This window comes from Thermobia domestica, chromosome 6 (assembly GCF_964235325.1).
Source record: "Thermobia domestica chromosome 6, izTheDome1.hap1.1, whole genome shotgun sequence".
NCBI lineage: Eukaryota > Metazoa > Arthropoda > Insecta > Zygentoma > Lepismatidae > Thermobia > Thermobia domestica.
Genome location: NC_137459.1, coordinates 234,764,235 through 234,786,481, shown reverse-complemented (window position 1 = coordinate 234,786,481; position 22,247 = coordinate 234,764,235). Strand labels below are relative to the sequence as shown.

Sequence of the window (22,247 nt, the reverse complement as noted above, 5' to 3'; positions counted from 1 at the left end):
TCTGTTAGTCTTGTAGTTCTTAGTCCGTACCAAAGTACTGATAGAAATATGACCAATGAATTATGACTATTTTGTAGAACGTTCCACTTTAATATCACAGGAAATTCATCTTCCGGCTTGCTTGGTTGTGATATACTATGTAAAGTGTGTGTACTGTCGCTGATTTGTGATAACAATTAGAAACAGAAGTAAAACATAAATTACAGTAATAGTTTTCTGTTAATTTTTGTATTCAAGGGGAGACGGAACACCTACTTTTATCTTAACATTTGTTTTTCTTAAAATTTCTATTCGGGTTCACCTCCTTCCCCCTCAACATTGAACACGGAAATGGAGAACTTATTTAGAATTTGATTGTTGATTCTAGTATATGTCAAGCATTAGTTCTCGTACCTGGGCCTGTGATATGTCGATACATCGCTATCGTCGATATCGATATTATCATATATCAACATTCAATATCGCGAATATATGGACATGAATATATCATTCTAAATTTTCGATATCGATATTCGGGGGGCGGCTAGGTATAAGGGGCCCCTTAGATTTGCGATGCATGAAGAAATTAAACTTACTTTTTACAATATTGTTTTCTAATCATAATATCTTTATTACCACAAATTGCAATGTAAACACATCCACTTGCAAATTTGCAATATTATAAGTATAATTTCTTACGCACCAGACTCTCTGTTCCCTGAAAAAAGAAACAAAAAATCACGTGCAAAAGCAAGTGCTTCGAACTTTGAACTAGAATTTACCATAAGAAAGTTTTTTATTTCTCTCTCTTGGAGATTTATACCCCTTTTGGCCTTTGGGACCGCTCATTGACAAAACGTGCACACATGATCGCTATATGCATTCATGCTCTTAGGCAGAGTCAGGGATTTTGAAAAGGAAACGACTTTTTAGTAATAATAATAAGTATTGTTATTATTATTATTATTATTATTATTATTATTATTATTATAACAATGGGGTTTACAACTAGGGTCCCATATCTTTATGTTACATGGGAAAGCCGCAAGTCTGCTACGCCAGTGGTGTCCCCTATTCTGTGTTTGTCTCTTTTTCGTTTCGTTTAACTATTTGTTTTTGTGCTGGTAGGCTTTTATATGAAACCTTTATGTTATATAACTTTTTCTTTTTATGAGTTTCTTTTTTTGGATGGGGTGGGGGAAAGGGAGAAATGCTTTCTTCTTATATCTGTTTCTTACCATTCATCTTGTTTGAACTGCTTACGTAAGTCATTTTGTAACTTTTGATGTCATCCAAGTCCGTCACAATAATAAAATTGTAATTCTTAACCATTTGTTTTATTCTCTTATTTGTAGTTTGCCACACTGAGATATTTGTGAAAAAATTGAGGTTTAGTCCAACGCCTTTCGAATTTGCAACCAACTCAACCGCCGAGCTTTTTGGGTTGCCTGCTATTGCAGGAAAAGGAGAATTGCAGGTGGTAATGCACTTTTGGAGTCGTGTATACAAGCAGTTATGAGGTGCGGTGGCCCTAGTACGTAATTTTAGTATGTTCACACTGAGTGTTCGAATAAGTTAATATTTTCTTATTTTATTTATAATATTGGACTCCTCCAACAAAACTTTTATTACTCTCAAAGTATTCCGCTGTGCTTGGTCCTAGTACCAAAAAGCGATGAATTTGCTTGGACACCAACAAACATTTTGGTTCGTTCACACTTTTTATCGGTTCACACAGTGATCGACTAATTATGAGGGAGTTAAAAGTTTCTATTTGACTTTCCTAGGAAAAGAAACAATAAAAGAACGAAAACTCGCACCTCCAAATCCGGCACCTCGGCAAAATCATCTATTTAGCACGTCTTTTATAGCAAAAGTACTAAGTTCAAATCCCTGCAAAATCATCTATTCAACACGTCTTCTATGGTAAATCTTCTAATTTTAAACATCTGCGAAAAGCGTCTATCTATTGTGTCTTTAACGTTCAAAACCTAAGTTTAAATCTGGCGCCGTAATTCGGTCCCTAGTGGTAATAATGTGTGTTAAAATCGTGCAATAGTGCAGAATGTATGGGCCACTAACGTGGAAAACACAAGTGGTTAATGTACGCGAGTTTGCCTTAAAGACCCAAGCTAAAACCCAAATTATGCCCGGTATAGTACCGCAAGCAACCGCGTGGTACCCCGGTTTAAAAAGCTCGCGTGTAGAATAACTCGTGTTCACAGCAAAAATTATGTTGTCCAAACACGGATGGCTTATGCAGTTTGGATTATTATTAAAATCACTACAAACAGTCTTCTGAGAATATATTTCTTAACTATGTAACAACTGAAAATTAACCAGTACAAAAAAGGTGTGGGTCCACGTCCCATGTAGTCTTAGTATTGAACAATAAATGTTTAGTTCTTAAATTCCACCAATTACATTTCATAGAAAAATATCTATAATATTGAAACATTTTTTCTAACTACCTTTATACCATACAATAAGTGTATGTGTCTGTGGGTTTTTTCGGGGTTCTCCCACTTCCTCACGCTTTTCTTTAGTCATTCATTTTTTCAACGAGTGTATAATACTTCAACAGTTTTTTCAAAAAGCTTAACTCAAGAAGGTAGGTTGTACTATACAACGGACTTGTCCGTGTTAGTTTTCCCAAGGTTCTCTCGTTTTCTCCCCACTTTTCATTCCAGTTTTTAAAAGATAGTACCTTATTATCAAGTAATCCTATTATTATTATTATTGTTATTATTATTATTATTATTATTATTATTATTATTATTATTATTATTATTATTATTTCGAATCAAGTTTCTCTTAACAATGTTTATAATATAAACAATAAATGTGTCCGTGGTTTGTCTCGGATTCTCCCGTTTCCTTCCACATTCCCACCCCATCATTTTTCAACAGTCTAAACTAAATCTTAATTCTTTTTCATACATAAAAAGAACACAGTAAATAACAAAGCATAAAAAGAAAAGAACTTACATATGTCTTACAAGACGATGATAAAACAAAGTTCGAAAACAGTGATTCGCAAAAAAAAATCACCAGACACAAAAACTGTATGCACTCCTTAATATCAAAAAATAAGGATGAAGGATATGGATCAGGGGTGTTATATATACTTTATAACAGACATTGGGAGGGCATCAAACTTTTAACGACAATTGGGACATTGCATTTTTAGATCTTCTTTGCAAAAATTTTCAAGATTTGTGTATAGACGTTAAATTGTATTCTCAATCTTTGGTTTTCATCTGGCATTGCTTAAAAATTTTCTCTGCATGGACAATAATATTACAAAATGAATCTTTGGTTATTGCATATATTAGTTGGAGTTTCGTTTTCCATGTATACTACATGTACAGTTTATAAGATAAAATTTCATTCTACTGTATGGCTGTTAAAATTCTGTTGATAGTATCAATTTTTTTTAATGTGTTCCCAAATCATTGGACTTCATCTGCTTTTTAAAGTAATCACTCTCTCTCTGTAGCAATACGAATGTTGATCACGTAGTTCAATCACTCATGCCCTGAATTACGAGTATTCCTTCAGGGTCTCATATACTTCAGCTCATTCATACAGAGGGGAAGGGAAAAGTTGTCTGCATGTGCAGTACGCAATACGTAGACGTAGGAATGAATCTTAGTTGCAACAGCAAAAAGTATATCATCACAAAGTTACTTCCTCCTCCACCTTCACAGGTCAATCACATGCAATCACGGTAAACATTAAGAAAGCATGGGGAAAGCGCCACCAATGCAATCTCTAGCGTTCAATGCCCCTGTGATGTCACGCACGCAGAACCGCATGCTTCCTGATACACGTATAGTTACTATCCAGACTTCAGCGAGGAAGGATCTATCTGAAAACTAGTCCGCATCATGCTATGCCTCTGTGTTCTGAATTTGCAAAGAGCAGATGATGCAATAAAATTTTACCACGTTCACACTGTGCTCGTGTATGTTATAGATATCAAAGCAAAAAAAAAATTAGTATGTTCACAACATCGTTGTTCTAATGAGATTCATATCAAAGTAATAAATGAATAAATAAAGATTTCAACCCTCTCCCTTCCAATCCACTTTACCTCGCAATATGTTCCCCCACTCCTGCTCACAATATGTTACTCCTTCTTCTCTCTTTATGAGATTTCATTGAAGAGCGTGTATTATTGTAAATAATACGAAAAACAAATAAAATGTTAGTTTGCAGGGCTTTCACATAAGGGGTCCCGCGTTCGATTCCTCTTAGGGATCTCCCTTCCATAGGAATTCTTTAACAGCGAGTTTTTTAGTATAATCACACATATTTAACAATGAGTATGGCTTGGCATACGATCCAATCAAAAATCATTACGGGGGATTAAAAGATGCGATCCCTCAAAATACAAGTTGCAAGGCAAATGATCCACTTTAAAATAAATAATACGAAAAAAAACAAATAAAAGTGTTCAGGTGGCATATTTTTGAGGGAGCAGGGGCACCCTTTTTACAACCATTTTAAAGGTTCTCAGCAATACAGGGGCTGTAGGAAATCCATAGGGACCCAGGGAACCATTGCAGGGGTCCTGAGCAATACAGCGGGTATAAGTGGTCCATGGGGACCGACAGAACCATCTGAGGAGCCAAAACTAATGAAGGGGTTCTGAACAGTACAGGGACTATGCACGCTACAGCGACATATTTCAACAACGAGCTTTTTAATTTTATTACATCACAATCAGAGATTGTTCATCGAGTATGCTATGCATACGATCCATAAAAATAATACAAATAAATAAAAGCTTCTGAAGCCAGGGACCCATGGTCCTTATAACGTCAAGAGCAGAGACACTCTTCAGGGGCTATAGCACATCCATAGAGACAATTGGGGGCCATGCTCGAACGTGGACAGACCAAAGGTCAATAACTTCTCACAAAATGTCATTCCACTTTCCACAAAAATATACTCAGACATATTTTCACATCTCGCAATTAACGTCACACACTTTGTAAATCTTGTTAACAACTCAAAATCCATTAGAAATACATAATTTACAGTTATGTCGGCAAGTCTTTATGTACAATCCTAAATCATTCTATTGTTACCAACTCTCAGGAGCTGCATGGACACCTATATGACCTTCAACTTTAGTAAACAAATCAAATTTTCCGGCACAAACACAAAATACAAACACACCATATCAAATCAACGCACAGGAAAAAATGTCCATATAACGTTTTGAATCCCAAACGATAAAACAAAATAATAATAATAATAATAATAATAATAATAATAATAATAATAATAATAATAATAATAATAATAATAATAATAATAAATAATAATAATAATAATAATAATAAAGTTGTAATTTTGAATATTATATTTTCTAACCCAAATACTTTTTAACTAAAGATTCCGTGGAACCAGTTTCTCATTACCTAGAACCTCAATTGAAAATTATATTACTAATTTTTCTTATTGCAGACTACTAGGACAGTGGGGGGAGGAGGTAATGGTTGGTAGAAGCTAACTTGAGTTCACTTTAATATATATATATATATACCAACAACTGAAACTTTCAAAGAAACTTTCAAATAGGCCTGAAGATAATCGAAGAAGGGTCTCAGTTCCTCTGGTCTACATCCTAGCTACGGGCATGACTCTGTTATAAAGCTATGAATCGCTAATTGTCTCCTTCACTTCACAGTGTTTCACGAAAGAAATTTTGGGGTCCCGGCGGCTCTGTGGTAGAGCATTCACTTCTGACGCGTTGGGACTCTGGTTCAATTTCAGCTTTCGTCAAGTGGACTTTTGGTGGACAAACGCTGTGAACGTGGTTACTCTCAATGTTCTTCCGTTTCCTTCCACTTTCTTCATTCGGTCATTATCATCTACCTCATCGTCACAGTCTTCCTCACCTTGGTCTAGAATTTTAAGAAGTTAAAAAAACACTTTTCATGCAAATATCCTAGTAGAACTGACTAGGACCGTCGCATGTAAAAAGAAAAAAAGAAATCCTTTGGTTTTACGTTCCACGGTTATGCCGGTTAGGGTAAAGAAAATCGTGATGATGAGAAATGAATGCAATGGTTGAATATATAAAATGGGAGAAAACGGGAGAACCCCGAGAAAAACAACGTACACGGTGTTTGCCAACCACAAAGTCCATTTGGAGCGAATCGAACCAGGGACTCCACGCACCAGAGATGGACATTCTACCACTGAGCCACTGCAGCCCCACATATAAAAAGGAATAAATAAATACATAACATTTAATGTGCATATATTGAAATGTAGAAAAAGTGGTGCAGATTTATTGTAATTCATTTCATATATAGTTGTTTTCCCTTCAGTAAATCGACTCTGTAACTTAAGCATTTTTGGTGTGTGGACTTGTATTTGTTTGTACAGATTCACTTTAAGAGGGCTTCAGTGTATGTACACGATAAGAACTATTATGCAAAAGAGACTATCCAACTTGCGCTAGGTGGCCACTAAAAGGCACGAATGCTATCTAGCCGAGTCAGGGAGGAGCGAACAAGTGTTGAAGTGATTTTGAGTTTAACGTCCCTTTCCGCAACGGTACTTAGTGATTAACGTGCAATCCGAACCACATGAACTCCCGCCGGGAATCGAACCCGAGCGATATGCTTCCGAGGTCCATAGGGAGCAAGTGCGTCAGCGAACCTGGGTTAACAAGGTTATCTCAATACACTATATATGGCATAAAAGCACTTACCTTACGTGTTGGATTATGTATTTGTACGTTAATAAAGACGTTATTATCCCGGTATGCTTTCATTGCTAGCGTATTTATGTTCCAAAGTAACATAACACATTACTAACGTAAAATTTCATAATTATGTGAATACCCTAACTGTCGCACTCTTCTATAGTTGCGCGTCATGAGTTAGCGTACTGATTTAAGATATTTCACTTCATTTTCTTTACTCAGTTAATAGCTACCTTGTAGCCGAATCCATGTTTAACACGTTAGATTTTAATATATTTCTACCTAGACAAGCATCTCACGGATGAGAACACTATATATTTAAATTATTTACACACTGGTCTTTTAAAATATTATTACAAATTTGTTCTGCACATTTTACAAAATGTGGATCCCCAGTAAATTTGCACCGAAAAAGCTTTAAAACACTAATATTCAAAGATTTCTTAAAATTCAAATTCACCCAGTCCTTGCTTCTCAACCATTAACGAGTTAGAATAACCAGAGTTGTAGTTATAAACCACATTACTAAGTTAGTACTGTATTAAAGCAAAAGATAGTATTATACTAAAGTAATATATAATTAATGGAATATTTTTTGAAAAAAGTAATAGTTTATTATTGTACTTATCCAGGCGTCTGTTTCCTTCCTCTCTTCTTTTTCCTTTGTAAACAACCTCGCTTATAAACCAACTCGCAACCAAACGACAGTTGTTCGATGACGTCAGCTATGGTGCAAGAGAGCTGTCTATAAGCGGTCAGGATCTCACAAACAGATGGACGTATAAAACATATAGCTGACGTATTTAACATACGTATACGTATGTAAAACACGGAAGATTGGTAGATGTCAGACATGATATAACATCTAAGCGGGTAAAAGGTAGTAGCTATGTAGTATATGGATAATGTACGCTCCGTACATATTTCCGGGCTAAACATAAGGATTACGTATATTTATACAATATACTGCTGTCCGGATAATGGATTTTTCTCAGTGTATACTGCATTACACATTCCTTATAGAGTTTCATATATATTGTGTAGGAAATTACAACGAAACGTTTTGTGAAACAATACTGTGCTTTCAATATTTACTAAATTACTAGTGATAGGTCAAATTGTCAATTTTATAGTGCAATTTTCTTTCTCAAAATTATAATAATAATGATAATAGTGGAGGAAGAGTCAAATGCTTTTAGTAATTTCACTGTGCTAACTCGTTCCCCGATATATCATTTTGCTAACTTTACATCAGATTATTTTGCTCTCATGTGGTATGCAACACGATTCAAAGAATCAGCGTATGGACTGCCGCATACCACTGGGAAAATTAAACAGAAAGGGGTCAAAACAAAGTCGATTTAAAGAATCCATATCACACTTGGTTTATAAGGCCATATATTTTCATAAAGTCACTTAAAATGACTAGCTAAGTATAAATATGCTGTTCTACACTCTTATTATGTTTTTCAATCTCGTTTCAGAATGGACTTGACTGCGTATTTTTTTATTACTTCCATCACTCTCCTACTCATAATTATCCTCGCAATCATAATTTATTTTTCTTCTATTTGCAAAAAATAATATAAAAATATAATCAAATAATAATATTAAAAGAGAGGGCTTTTTGTTTCAAGAGATACAAAACGAAGACACGGACGATACAAATTTAGAACCATAGACAACTCCATTGATACGAATATTTCTGTAGTATCTGATTATGCAATTCTTGATCCACAAACCCACACTATTTACCCACTGTTATATATATATATATATATATATATATATATATATATATATATATATATATATATATATATATATATATATATATATATATATATATAAACTATCACACAAGTACCAATGTCCATGGCTTGGTTCATTGTCCAAATGTCAATGAGTATTTGCCTTCCAACGATGATTTACCGACACCACCCAAAAGCCCTGTTTTGTTCATTTGGCAGTAATTTATTGAGACAAAATTGCTGTACATTACCGACGCACATAGAGGGCTCTTTACAATATCGAGAGCGAGTTGGTTTAGAGGGTAATAACGCAGTGAGGTCCGTTAAATTTTCTACATCCAAACAAACTGGTAGATGAACAAATCGTATTTATGTGGGAGATCTTCTACTTTGTCGTTAAGTAATAGGCAATAACCTGCGTAATAAGTAATTATACCCGCATATCTCTAACGCTTCAGGAGTTCGGGTTTCTCTCAGTCGCATTCGGGAATTACAGGTAGACCTCACCACTTCGCCGTTGCGTTAGCAAAAGAAAACAACTACTCTCCTAGAGTAGAGTTGAATATAAGATATTGACAAAAATTTTAGCTGCTAATGAGCACTAGAAATATGGGAAAGCGAAATAGAAACATGAATGTGGGAAAGACAAGTACAATATAGTTTGATAGTTGCAAGACCGATATTTTTTCGAAATAGATGGAGGAACAATAGTTATGACTTCAACTATATAAATCGAATTAGGGGTGATGTTTTTATGGCATTCCACATCATGGCCGCCATCTTGAAATCCGCCATATTGGATCGACGTCAACTTTTTCAAATGGAAAGAGGGCCATGTGAGGTATCAAACAACAATGATTTTTTCTACTCAATCTCATACACTAATTTGTTTTTCCATATCTAGAACGGTTTACAACTTACAGTTCTTTGAATGTTGAAAAATTTGTTATTTGTAGCAGATAACAGATAACTATAGTGACAATGAACATAGCTTCCACACTAGCTTCTTGATTGTTTATCTCATGATGTGCCTCCTCTAGAATATCCAGAGTGTATTCCATTTCGAATTCCAGTTCTTCATCCGCTAGGAATCCAATTATGTCATCTGCGATTACTCTTTCCTGTTCTGAAATATTTGTTGCTTTGTGCTTGAAACGTAATGTCTGCAACTGCTGCAAGAGGTACAGTGCATGGTAATGTTTGCCTTATTTAACGCCATGGTGTGTCGTTTTTCAGTCTATATTTGTTGCCGGCACACACTCTCCCTAACACACACACACGCACGCACCTTACAGAATTACAGGCACAATGCAATAAACGAAATAACTATTTCTCAAACACTTCCAAGTTCACGGATAGAACTGACAGTGAGAATAATATATTTCCTGCACTTGTCTCCTTACAAAGAGTTTGTCGCTATAGAATGGTACACGATGCACGTAAGCTCCTACCTTATACCGTAGCTGCTACGACCAGAAATACCATTGGCAACCAATATTTCTATTCTCTTCATCGTGCTGCCCCTATTGCTTATAGTTTCAGTTTGAATGTATAAAAGCACACACGAAGTGGCGAGGTCAGAACCAGTTTATGAATGCTGAGGACTTTCATTTCTTGCATTGCCGTGATTTTGTTCTGTAAGAATGTTGTCTCTGGAGCTATGTTCATTGCCATTGTAGTTATCTGTTATCTGCTATAAATAACGAATTTTTCAACATTCAAAGAACTGTAAGTTGTAAACCGTTCTAGATATGGACAAACTAACTAGTATATGAAATTGGGTGGAAAAAATCATTGTTGTTTGATACCTCACATGGCCCTCTTTCTATTTGAAAAAGTTGACGTCGATCCAATATGTCGGATTTCAAGATGGCGGTCATGATCCGGAATGCAATAAAAACATCCCTCCTAACTTGTTTTACATAGTTGAAGTCATAACTATTGTTCCTCCACCTATTTCGAAAAAATATCGATCTTGCAACTATCAAATTATATTGTACTTGTCTTTCCCACATTCATGTTTCTATTTCGTTTTTCCCATATTTCTAGTGCTCATTAGCAGCTAAAATTTTTGTCAGTGTCTTATATTCAACCCTACATTAGGACAGTAGTTGTTTTCTTTTGCTAACGCAACGGCGAAGTGGTGAGGTCTACTTGTTAGCAACTGCATCATTCGTTCGACCTGAAAGCTGTCTTTAAGATATCATCTCCAATGTTTCAACGTTATTTTATTTACAATTCTTGTCCTGTCAGTGATTTTATTTTTGGCAATATGATTATTCTCCTATATATATATATATATATATATATATATATATATATATATATATATATATATATATATATATAGAAAGAGAGAGAGAGAGAGAGAATCAAAAGTCTGTACACGGTGGAATAACTCGAGAACTTAACTTCGGATCTAAAAACAAAAAAACAAAAACAAAAAAAAAAACACGTGTTTAGTAATATTAAAAAAAAACTATCTGATCAAACCAAACTCAACCCTCTAGACCCACCCCTGGGAGCTAGGGTGGGGTCAACTTTGAAATTTCAAATGTAAACTCCAATTTTTGATTGCAGATTTGGATTTTACGGCCCAAAATATGTAAGGTTTCGTCAACACTTTTCCGTCGATGCATAATATGGCGCTATAATCGGCGAAAGTAAATTAACTGTTTGGGATAAAAAAAAGAAAGATATTTTGCTGTTAGACCGAGAATCGTTATCAACAGATCCGTCACCGTTAAAGACCTGTCACTTATAAACGAATAATTCAGGTGAACGTCGCTTTAACATGTGAATGAACGAACGAGCAATGCCATCCCAATGTTGCAATCCCATGTCATGTGTCACTAAACATGTTATAATTCACGCATCCATACATTGCATGTGAGAAGAGAAAACAATAATGAAATAAATAACACACACACACTCACCCACAGGTATCACTTCTTGTACATATGCTCCACTATAATGCCGAAATTACAGGTTACGCCTATAACCTTCGTCATGTCTATCCCGAACGAAAGTTCGATCAACGTACTTAAGAGGCCTCCATGCCACGAAATTAAGGTGGTACCATACATACGTATTGAAATGTGCACTCTGTTCACACAATACTCTTTAGGGGTAACTCCTTTAGTTTTGAAATTATATTGGAATGACAGAATCAAATCTTGTCTAGGACCCGATGTGATCAATTTGTTGATGACACATTACAGACATTGAAAAATTAAAGGATAAAAGGATAAAAAATAAAAAGAAAAAATACTACTACAGACTACTACCCTTTACAGACTACTACTACTACTACTACAACTACTACTATTACTACTACAACTACTACTATTACTACTACAACAACTACTACTACTAATGCTACAATTACTACTACTACCACAGCTGCTACTAGTTCTAGTACTACTACAACTACTAGTAGTACTATACTACTATTACTATACTCCTACTATTGCTACTATACTATTACTAGTAGTAGTACTACTACTACTAATACTACTACTACAACTAATGCTACAATTTCTATTACTACTACTGCTACTACTAATACTACTAGAAGATAATAATATACTATAATAATAATAATAAAAATAATAATGAGAAGAAGAAGAAGAAGAGGAGAAGAAAGAATTCCATAATTATTTCACCCATCTAAAACTATGCGAGACAGCGTGCAATCTCGTGCGACTACTCGCACAAGTCAGGCGAAACGATGACGAAAATCTTCATAATGCCGTCGCTTCGGGGGACGACGTCGTGCCACTGCTGGACCGTCACGGTGTTCGCTGCCAAGCCGACAAATAGGCAGCCACCTTTGAACCAGCACTAGCTCACCCTTTTCGCTGCTGCCACCCAATAACCGACGACGGTCGGACGAACTTCGTCGGCAATTGTTCATGAGGAACGTCTCGGTTCCAAAACCTAATAGAGGTTCGGATCCCACTTTCAACTGTAGGTCCCGTCTCTCGCGTCCCACTGCGGAAAAGGAACGATAAACCTCCTAACAAACCCAATAGTTACACATTTTCTTTTGTTTTTTGATCACATATATACTTATTTCACCATGTCCACAATATTGAAGCTAATTAAAGTTCATATAGGAAGTTCTCCTGATTTCGCCATTACAGCGCCACGTCACACAGCGACAACGATGTTTCGACTAAATCTTATACAGGTTTATGCGGAGAATCCGACTCTGCAATAAGAAATAAAAGGTTTCATTTAAATGTTTCAGCTAACCCATCCTAGCGGTAGGGTGCGGTATCGTGTTTGGTACCATTGAATAACTTTGTTGATTCGACGCGTATTTCTCAAAATATTGCACCGTAGGAGTATTTCGCAAAATACTGTACAGATGGTCGGAGCTAATATCAAATCGGTGAACAAAGAGGGGAGCATCTAATTTCGCCGATTGCAGCGCGATATCACACATCAACGAAAACGTTTTGATTATATCTTACATTATTTGGGATGTAGTCTCCGAATCTTCAATAAGACATTGGAGTTTCCATTTGAAAAATCAATGGTCCCCGCTCCTTTCCAGAAAGTGGGGGTAGAGTGTTGCGTTTAATATCATCAGATAGCTACTTGAAACTAGGGATGGCCACAAAGTTCCGGTTCCGGCGGAACCGGTTCCGCGTGGAACCGGTTCTCGGATATCCGGTTTTCAGAACCGGTTCAGGACCTGGATCCGAAAACCCGGTTCCAGAACCGGATCTTAGGAACCGGTTCCAGACCTAGATCCGAAAACCCGGTTCCAGAACCGGATCTTAAGAACCGGTTCCAGATCTGGATTTGAAAACCCGGTTCCAGAACCGAATCTTAGGAACCGGTTCCAGATCTGGATCTGAAAACCCGGTTCCAGAACCGGATCTTAGGAACCGGTTCCAGACCTGGATCCGAAGAACCGGTTCCAGACCTGGATCCGAAAGCCGGTTCCGGAACCGGATCTTTTAGAACCGGATCTGTTCAGACCCGAAAACCGGTTCCACCAGGAACCGGTTATGGCCATCCCTACTTGAAACATATTAAATACTTTTTTTGCGCTTTTTTGATCAGAAGTGTATTTCTCCAGTTACTGTACCGTGGCCAAACTTTTGGTTCACACGTTATTTCAAACATAAATTAGCTTGACAGTTACAGGCTATTTTTCATAATTTCCCACCATTCGAACATTTGCACGTTGTAGGGCCAATTCTACACTATACTGATACCTTTTAATCGTCAGATAAGATAACACTGGTCGCAGTGGTTGTGTGTTATTTTGTGTAAGATGAGATTTACTGCCGCGACAAGGTTAGATCATTCCGATAATTTATCTTTATCAGAGAATGGTACAATCAACCCTAATGAATGGCATATTTTAGCGGTTAGAAAAAAAAATATATCAATACATTTTCATCTCAGAAACAGAAGACAAAAAACACCATAGTGCAATAAGCAGATACTTCAATAGCTATACTTTTCTTTAATTTTCCTTTTACTTTTAATTGTTTTATTTTTTGTCCTCTACTCGCCGCTTTTGAATTTTCTGGTTTGCAACACTGATACTGCCCGAAGCCCGAATGAAGAAGGTGTGCCTTTCTCCGTGTCTTCTATCTGTGTGTAGTGTACTTCTATCCAGTGACGAGAAGAAACAAAGAAGTGAACCAGTGACTCTGAACGAGAACAGAGGTCGGAAATACTACCAAGCTCATGAACGAAATGGGAGTAGTTAGAGGCCATTTATTTTCCCCGATTACTGCGCCATGTTATGCATCGACGGAAAAGTGTTGATGAAACTTTACATAGTTTTGGTCGTAGAATCCAAACCTGCAATCAAAAATTGGAGTTTGTATTTGAAACTTCAAAGTTGACCCAACCCACAAGGGGTGGGTCTAAAGGGTTGAGTTTGGTTTCATCAGATAGTTTTTTTAAATATTACTAAACACGTGCTTTTTGGCTTTTCGATCCGAAGTTAAGTTCTCGAGTCATTCCACCGTGTCCAGACTTTTGATTCACTTTGTATATATATATATATATAATAATTGACTGTGAAATTCACAAAACTGAATTAGGACAATATGACTGCCTAGTTTTCACAGAAACGTGGTTAAACGTTCTTGTACAACATGAAGAACTTCCATTCTCGTCTCATTTTAACATACACAATGTGATCAAAACTATCTGGACACCCCCAAAAACTTAAGTTTTTCATATTAGCTACATTGTGCTGCCACCTACTGCCAGGTACTCATTATCAGCGACCTCAGTAGTCATTACATATCGTGAGAAAACAGAGTGGTGCGCTCCGCGGAACTCTCGGACTTCGAACGTGGTCAGTTGATTGGGTGTCACTTGTGTTAGAAGTCTGTATGCGAGATTTCCACACTCCTAAACATCCCTAAGTCCACTGTGTCTGATGTGATAATGAAGTGGAAACGTGAAGGGACATGTACAGCCAGGGTTGGCAAGGTAATTTACTTGTTACGTATTTTACATAAATTACGCGTAATTTACTAGTAATATACGTCATGTAGAAAACCAGTTTTTTACGCAGACGTAGAAAGCTATATTTCTTACATTAAAACTAAGATCATTTGGAATAATTGGTTATATTGTAAGCTTAGTTTTCTTATTTAAGCATTAAAACATTATTATCTTCTAAACATTATATTTAAAAGTAATGATTTCATGCCAAATCATAGTAATAAAAGATAATTTTGGATAGCCCTTCGCCGGCCCACTACTACTTTCCACCTATTAGCGCACATACAAGCATAACCACCCAACATATAAGCACACATATTAAAAATATGTGTTGGTTCGGATATGTTTGAAAGTATCAAGTAACCTTTTGATTATAACAATTTATTGTTATACCTTTGCAGCTTTTAATATAAAACTCGAAACATTTCAGTATACTTTGAAACTTCTATTAGAAAAGAAAAAGAGATTGACTGTTAGGCTCATTTCACCTTCATATTACACACTAACACACACACACAACTGATACGAAAAATAGTGAACAGAATATTGAAATAATGAAATTTTAGAATAAACTGATTTGTTTTTCTTCCACGTCCCAACGATACTATATATACCACTTCACTTAGCACTGGGAGATATTTAATTTTCGATGTAAAAGTTATTATATTCTCATTTTAAACACACACAACTGAAAAAATATAAAAGCATCCAACAGAACATTATACTACATTTTTCGGAATGAACTCATTTATTTTTCTGTTTTCTTCCAAGTCCATCAACAACACTAAATATATTACTTCCCTTAGCACTTGACTATCATTTGAACTTTTAATGTAGAAATTTTACATGCTCATAATAAATAGACAAAACTGAAGAAAATACTCAACAGAATATTGAACTACTTGTTTCTTCGTTGTTTTTGGAAAGAAACAATTTCTCTCTCTTCCTAGTTCGAATACTGAATATTCGAATATTTCACTTGGTTCCAATAACACTGAGTATATCATTTCATTTTAAACAGCCATTATTTTAATTCTAAAAAAAATGTTATATGCCATTTACATTATAGTTTAGTACAACTCGAACACAATACTCTTAATCACATTAATCTTCATAACTTCAGTGCTCTTGTAATTTGAGGGTGTAATATATTTGAAGTAGTTTCTTCGAACGTTCGAAGCTGAGCCGGTTCCCTGTGACGTTATGGACAAAGGACCAATTTGAGAAAAGTCTATCAATTTGCGCTGAAGATGCTAGGATGTTCAGTAACTTCATAGCAAATTCCGACAATTCCTTATGTTGCCGAGTAGTGAAATACCAGAATGTGCGTGGTGTTGTAATTCCCTTCTTCATAAGTTATTCAAATTTTCCACATTTTACCCGATATTTCTGGTAGCTAGTTATTCCTGAAGGGCTGAGGTTTTCCAAAAGAAACTACTCTACTTGTCCGTGATGCTTTTCTCAGACATTGCAGAAAGTCGTCACAAATGGAGACCACGAAGGCTTACTATTGTATTGGACAATAGTTTCTCCCACGGCTTCTCTGGCATAAAACTTTTCTTGATTACAGAGGGATTAAAACATGAAACATGATGAAATGGGTTTTGAACAGTCACGCGTGCAAACCGTATTATACAATGCTACTTTACAAAGTCAATACAAAATTCCCAGTTTATGCTTACGGATTAAGTTTTGCAAAATCCAGCTAGATTCCATAAAATTTTAGGAGGATTTTTTTTAAAGCTCAGCGCGTAGAACGTTTTCTTTTAATTTGTAGACCTCTTTCTAATTTTTTACGTACTTTACGTATTTTACGTAAATTACGCGTATTTTACGCGTCACGTAGAAAACCTTCTTTATGCGTAATTACCCAACCCTGTGTACAGCACAAAAGCGTAGAGGCCGACCTCGTCTGTTGACTGACAGAGACTGCCGATAGTTGAAGAGGGTCGTAAAGTGTAATAGGCAGACATCTATCCAGACCATCACTCAGGAATTTCAAATTGCATCAGGATCCAATCCAAGTACTATGACAGTTAGGCGTGAGGCGAGAAAACTTGGATTTCATGGTCGAACGGCTGCTCATAAGCCACACATCACGCAGGTAAATGGCAAACGACGCCTCGCTTGGTGTAAGAAGCGTAAACATTACACGATTGAACAGTGGAAAAACGTTGTGTGGAGTGACGAATCACGGTACACAATGTGGCGATCCAATGGCAGGGTATGGGGATAGCGAATGCCCGGTGAACGTCATCTGTCAGCGTGTATAGTGCCAACAGTAAAATTCGGAAGTGTTGTTATGGTGTGGTCCTGTTTTTCTTGGAGGGGGCTTGCACCCCTTTTTGTTTTGCGTGGCACTCTCACAGTGCAGGCCTACATTGATGTTTTAAGCACCTTCTTGCTTCCCACTGTTGAAGAGCAATTCGGGGATGGCGATTGCAACTTTCAACACGATCGAGCACCTGTTCATACTGCACGGCCTGTGGCGGAGTGGTTACACGATCATAACATCCCTGTAATGGACTGGCCTGCACAGAGTCTTGACTTGAATCCTATAGAACACCTTTGGGATGTTTTGGAACGCCGACTTCGTGCCAGGCCTCACCGACCTACATCGATATCTCCCCTCAGTTCAGCACTCCGTGAAGAAAGGGCTGCCATTCCCCAAGAAATCTTCCAGAACGTGATTGAAAGTACGCCTGCGAGAGTGGAATCTGTCATCAAGGCTAAGGGTGGGCCAACATGATATTGAATTCCAACAGTACCGATGGAGGGCGCCACGAACGTGTAAGTCATTTTCATCCAGGTGTCCGGATACATTTGATCACAAAGTATATATAGAAAGGATCGTGAATCCAATCAGGGTGGTGGTGTTATGGTTTGTGTAAAAATAAATAGACCAGTAAAGTACGCCACGACCTAACTAGAAATTGTATGGGTTGAAGTTAATGTTACTAGAAGTAAGAAAGTGTTCAGGCCCGTAGCCTGGGAGGGCCCACTGTAAAATATTTTTGCCCGCTCTAAAATATTATTTTCTGCTCTAAAAAGGACGTTGTCCAGAAGTTTCAAATTGTTTTAGCAAATCCCAAATAGGAAAATCTTGTGATTTTATTTACTAAATAAAATTGAACTTAGCGCGAATTTACTACTACTAACAAATGAAATTGAACATGGTGTATATTTCTACGAAAAACAACAGTTATTCTTATTGCTAGATGTACTCAATAATCTCCCATGTATTACTTTTCCTCATTCCAAGAGTTTGAAGAATCACAACCACGACAAGCATTCGCGTTGGACAAGATGCTCTTCCAAAGAATACCCATATGAAAATTGACCCGAAAACAGGCTATGTTACATGAATGTGAGTGCCTGGCTTGTGCATATGTAACATTGCAAGTACAAAACATTTGTTTTGCCAACTTGACAGTACATGTCTCACGTGTACCTGTAATTAACGTGTAAAACATGCAACATGTCCATGTTCCTTACAGTGCAAGGAAAACGTAGGTCTATGTCTCATATATGAAACTGGTGCCGAAACTGTGATGTCTGGAGAAAACGAACATGCGCCTCTAGAATGGTCAGATACAAAAAAATCAGTAAGGAATTCGGAAGTTTTGTTTATTGTAATAGCGGCAACAATGCTGTTTTTCACGTGATTTGAGTCTTTGCAGGGAGCACCCACGAAAATAAATCAATGATTGTAAAATGTTTCTAAATAGCAGTTGTTTGCATCGGCTCACTTTGTGTTTTCTGAGTGGCCCCGAACCATTTGTTTCACGATTTGTTTACAAATATACGGAATGAAGAGATCGTTAATTCCTTATATGCATTCAGAGAAAAAAAATCAAAACTGTAGCAGAACACCAAATTTATTATTTTAAAAAGATTTTGTCACACACCAATATAATTGCGCGCAATAATACGTAGCAGAGTGCTTAGCGAATTTCCAGAAGGAAACAAAAACAGTAGAAAATGAACTACAGGCAAATGTACCTGGCCACACGTTTCCAATTACTCTACTATTATAATGCCATAAATATGAAGCAGGCATCCATCAAGTCATTTTTGGTGCAAAAGTTATCGAAAATGAATAGGGATGCGCACGAGACAAGATTTGTGGCTGTCTCGTCTTAAAAATGTGCTGTAAAAGTGATGTCTCGACTCGAAAAATGTATATTTCTCTATTGGAAGAACCGTGTCTCGACTCGAATTTTGTCAGGAAAACCCTGTCTCGACTCGTCTCGTGCGCATCCCTAAAAATTGAAACTAATTCAGAAGCAGGGTCATCTGTATCAACATGTGTAGAAGGTCAAGAAGAAACTAAACGTCAAACATCTGATTTCCATCATGTTGGTGTTGATTTCCACCATGTATCAGACCTTGGCGATACAAAACCCGCTCAACCGCATCTTGCAAATTTTTCAGGTTCCAGCATTTCTGGTTCAGTTCGAATATGTTACAAAACGTGGGATTTCGTCGAATATGTTACAAAACGTGGGATTGGCTCGAGTATTCTGTTATGTTAGATGCTGCCTTTTGTTTCCCATGCCGGAAATATCCGTTAAAAAACAGTGATATCTCATTTGTGCAGAATGGTTTCAGAGACTGGAAGCAAGCAACCGAGAAAAATAAGGGATTTTTTCGTCACGCCAATTCTGAAACCCATAGGCATGCTGTGGCTTCCTACTTGGGGCGACGGAAACGTGAGGACTCGGGCTAAACGGTCGTGAAGAAGGTGTGTAGTAATGTAATTATGAATAATGGGTACTATGTGAAAAGTGTGATGGAAGTTATTCAATTCTTGGCTGTGAATCAGTTGTCCTTTAGGGGAGATTCTGGGTGTAAGCAACTCGGAAAACAATCAAGTGATTTGTTCTTAAATTTGTTTGAATTTAGTATTCGTAAAGATCCGAAATTAGCAGAAATTGTCAAAACTATCCCTACCAATGCAACATACACTAGTCCGGATATTCAGAATGAGATAATTCATTTCATGGCAGAATCGGTTAAGAGGAAAATAGTAAATGAAGCAAACGAAAGTACATTTTGTTAACTAGTTGCAGATGAAACCAGAGACAAGCAACGAATCGAAGATTTGTCTGTCGCAATTAGGTACCTTGTAAATTTTAAAGTGCAAGAAAGATGCGTAGCTATACTGAAATTGGACAAACAAGGCGCTGCCAGCATTAAGAACGCCATTTTAGATTGTTTAAAAAAAGTAGAATTCAAAACGGATACGATAATAGCAAAGTGCTACGATGGAGCACCTGTCACGAGTGGACAGAAGAAGGTAGTGCAAGCTTTTTTGTCTGAGGATTTGAAGAGGAACATTTTGTTTGTTCACTGTTTCAATCACCAATTACATTTAGCTATTTGTAGAGCCATTGACACAATTAGTGAACTGAAAGAGTTCTTTGATATTTGTCAACAACTATATTACTTTTTCAGAAAAGGACACGTTGCAGCAGATTACGCAGGAAGGAGTTTAAAGCGATTGTTAGAACAACGTTGGACTGGACTTCTTGACACAGTGACTGTAATTCATGACGACAGGTTTCACATATTAAGTGTACTGATGGAATTCAAACTTCCCGTGAAGAACACGCCTCAATGAAAGTTGAACCTACCGGTTTACTACATCAGATCTCCACTAAGACTTTCTGTTTCCTTACTGAGCTCATGTTCAGGGTTCTTGGATATCTAAAACCGACAAACGCACTGCTACAAAGAAAAGATTTGGACATTGATACCGCTGTGAAGTTAATAGGATCGGTAACGGAATAGCTCAGGTCTTGCCGGCAAGACGAAGGAATATTTGAAAATATCCTTCACGATGCAATAAAGGCATATACCTTAAACACTTCGATTCAGCAACCATGAAACTCAAATGCACACTTCCCAGTTGCTTAGCTGATTCGGTTGTTGATTTGGAAAGCATAAATTTGGAGAAGGGAAAGGAAGACGAGAAGGAGCTGAAAAGATTATTCTGCGAAGTTCTCGATATCTCCGTCGAGGAAATTCGGAGCAGAGTCAGTGAGACAGGGACAGCTGTGATTGGTGCCATTCACCACTTACTGAGCGAGAAAAGAAGTGAAGAAAATTTGAATCCTCTATGTGATGCTGTAAAGTACAAAGACCTGCATTCCAAAGTGCTTCAGAATTTGAAGCAGGAAATAGATCTAGCAAATCGACTGATCAACAAGACATCATCTCTGGAAGAGCTCACAAAACAAATTGGAAAAAATGGCGAAGCTTTCCCGGGCCTAAAGATGCTTACAGAAGCTGCTCTAATTATTCCGTCTTCTACGTCCACGGTCGAAAACTGCTTCTCACATCTGACAGCTCTCCTCCGACCTCAACGTCTGTCTACGGGACATGAAAGAAAATCGGATCTCGTTCTCCTGGCTTACAACAAAGATATTCTGCGTGCACTAGATCTAGACCAGCTTGTAATTGAATTTGCGAAGTGCTCATGCTTACATAAGGACTGTAAAAATATTTATTTTACTTATGTCAGGGTTGTTTCTTAATTTTTATACATAAAAATATTCCATAATCTACTTGTAATAAAAGTATTGTAGTTCCAAAATACTATAATTTAGATAACAGTTAATAAATGTTCCTAAAATAAATTATTTTTTACTTTTAGTACTACTTAGTGTATTAAAATATACACTATATTTTGAATTATATACCATCATTTTAACAAAAAAATGTTAATGATGATATTTGATAGTCGTGGATTTGGCACTGTAATATTTATCAGCATAATAAAGTGTTTAAACTTTCTTATAGATTCCATAAATAATAAATAAATATATAAATGAACATAGACATTGACAGCGCCAAGCGCCTCAAGGAACAAAGACTATATATATATATATATATATATATATATATATATATATATATATATATATATATATATATATATATATATCTTAGAGAGAGAAAGAGTTTTTGTGTTCCTTGAGGTCCCTGCCATTGCCCCCTCAGTATTCATCATTGCCCGCCCTAAGCAATCAGGCTGGCTAGGGGCCTGAAAGTGTTCCTTGGTTGTTAATACAGGCCACACGAAAACTCACCCTTACCCATCTTGGAAGCTTGCAGAGACTCGGTATTAGTATCCCTCTCTTTAGGTGACGTTGTTTTAATGGGTGACTTTATCCATTGATTGGATATCACCCAATATGGGGGGAGGGTTTGATAAAAGTGGAAATGATAACTGAGTTTTAGATACATTTATTCATGGTCTATCCTTACGTCAATATAATATGTTTAACACTCACGGGGAT

General features: G+C 36.7%; 1 long non-coding RNA gene across 2 annotated transcripts in view; it reads left to right on the top strand.

Annotated features, from left to right (window-relative positions):
- LOC145687767 (uncharacterized) overlaps positions 1-22,247 on the top strand; it is a 70,890-nt gene that overhangs the window by 4,348 nt on the left and 44,295 nt on the right. The window contains exon 1 of one of the 2 annotated variants that reach the window (XR_014131749.1): positions 14,823-14,928. The exons of the other annotated variant lie outside the window; for it this stretch is intronic. This is a non-coding gene — a long non-coding RNA (uncharacterized LOC145687767). Of the gene's footprint in view, positions 1-14,822; positions 14,929-22,247 lie in introns of those variants that run through there. 2 annotated transcript variants of the gene reach the window in all.